The sequence below is a fragment of the Echinops telfairi genome, unplaced genomic scaffold, assembly GCF_000313985.2.
Source record: "Echinops telfairi isolate 266 unplaced genomic scaffold, ASM31398v2 ScPeMD7_655;HRSCAF=1070, whole genome shotgun sequence".
Classification (NCBI taxonomy): Eukaryota; Metazoa; Chordata; class Mammalia; order Afrosoricida; family Tenrecidae; genus Echinops; species Echinops telfairi.
The window spans coordinates 19071635-19073996 of NW_022104553.1; positions in this window are offsets into that span (position 1 = coordinate 19071635).

Here is a 2362-nt window from a genome sequence, read left to right on the forward strand (position 1 = left end):
AAAAAAAAAAAAGACTTTGAAACAGAATGTCATATCATGGCAGTTGAATTCTCAAAATAGACCTTAAGCCCTACTCCAAAAATAAACCCTATAGTTCTTAAAAGGTGTCAATTTACAGTAAAAATGATGGTGTCCAGGCAACTGTACATATAAACAAGTAAAATCAATTGTCAATAGAATGCAGCAAGACAGATTGACTTCACCACGGATAACAGATACCACCCCCCCAAAAAGAATCACATTTAAAAGACACCATGAGACCCGAAACAGGCTGGATCACCAAGGGGGCTGACAGTAATTCAGGGTTTGGAGAGTTTGGTATGATAATATTCCAGAATGTCATGACTATGTTTGCATAGAGCAGTCTGTGTTAGAACTCATACTATACATGCTGTGTTACTGCATGAGCTGCATTATTACATACACTGCCTTACAGATGTACACACCGCAGCTTATATAGTTTGAGGCCTAACGCTAGCTGATAATATTCCATAATGTGATGACATGACTGTCTGCATAGAGCAGCCTTCTGTGTCAGGGCTCATAATATACTTGCTGCATTGTGTACACAGTGTTACTGCATACGCAGCTTTACCACATGTGTATGGGAAGTGCTAACGCAACACAAGCAGCATGTATATTATGAGCCCTTCCAAAGGTTGCTCTATGCAAGCATAGTCAACACTGGGTCCAGATAGAGGTTAATAAGAATATAAAACATAAAATATAGCAGATTAAGTACTGTAAATAAACATACTGTATATCCAAGACCAGAGATATATCAGTACTTCTATTTGGCAATGCTTGGAGGAAGCAGGGGGTGTGAGCAAGCATGGGTAAGACTGTAAAGGCTACGTCATTGGTCACAGCCTTGTAGACAAGCAGCCATCTGACAAGGATGGGTTGCGCTTCAGGTACCAGCACAAAGTGGGCAGGTTTTTGTGCAGTATGGCTCAGAAAACACAAGTTGCCAGCATGCAGGAGAAGAGTGGTGATATCAACAGTCATCAGACCACCCACAGAGGCTGCAGCCACCCGCAGATGAGCGGGCGATACGTGAGAACACCTGCACTGCACCAGATATAGTAAGTGGGACCCTCAGTTGAGTATAAGCTGAGGGGGGCTATTTCAGCATAAAAATTGTGCTGAAACACTTGGCTTACACGAGTATATATGGTATATTGCCAGGGCTTTCATTCTGCATGACACCCTGTGGAGAGAATTCCTACCTTGCCTAAATTAAAACTTTTTCACTTGTGTTTGCTTTATGTGAAGAAAACCTAGCAGCACAGGAGAAAGTTTTCCACACACACTGCAGCTAAATGGTAACTGCCCTATATGAAATCCACGATGAGACATGAGCTCTTCGTTTGTTGTAAAACCTCTGTCCCACTCACTGCATCGAAAGGTTCTCTTTGTGAACTTTTTGATGTTGATTGAGTGTTGACTTCTGGGTATAAGATTTTCCACATTGATTGCAGACAAAGGGTTTCTTCCCTGTGTGAATACTCTGATGCCCTATGAGGGATGACTTCTGAATGTAAGCTTTACCACACTCCCCGCATACGTAGGGTTTTTCTCCTGTATGAATTCGTAGGTGAGTTTTCAGGTTCCCTTTATGGGTGAAGCCTTTTCCACATTCACTACATACGTGGGGTTTTTCACCAGTATGAGTTTGCTTATGAATTCTGAGCGCCCTCTCCCAAACAAAGCCTTTTCCACATTCATTACATACATGGATTTTCTCACCAGTATGAGTTCGCTGATGAACTGTGAGGTCACTCTTCCTAACGAAGCCTTTTCCACATTCACTACATATGTTGGGTTTCTCACCAGTATGAGTTTGCTTATGATAACTGAGGGAAATCTTCTTGGTGAAGCTTTTTCCACATTCACCACATATATGGGGTTTTGTTCCACCATGAATGTACTGATGTAGAGTTAGATTCATCTTCCCAGCGAAACCTTTTCCACACTCACTGCATACATAGGGTTTCTCACCAGTATGAATGCGTTGATGTACGGTAAGACTGCTCTTCTCTGTGAAACCTTTTCCACAATCAGTACATATATGGGGTTTCTGTGCAATATGAGTTAGCTTATGAGTCCTGAGAGTAGTGTTTCTGGTAAAGCCTTTCCCACACTCACTGCATACATAGGGTGTCTCACCAGTATGAGCTCTTTGATGTACAGTGAGATAGAAATTTTGGGTGAACCCTTTTCCACATTGATTACATGTATAGGGTTTCTCACCAGTATGAGTTCGCTGATGGAGAAGAAGCATTCTCTTCCCTATGAAGCCTTTTCCACAATCAGTGCATGTATGGGGTTTCTCTTGACTATGAATCCACTGATGAGCATT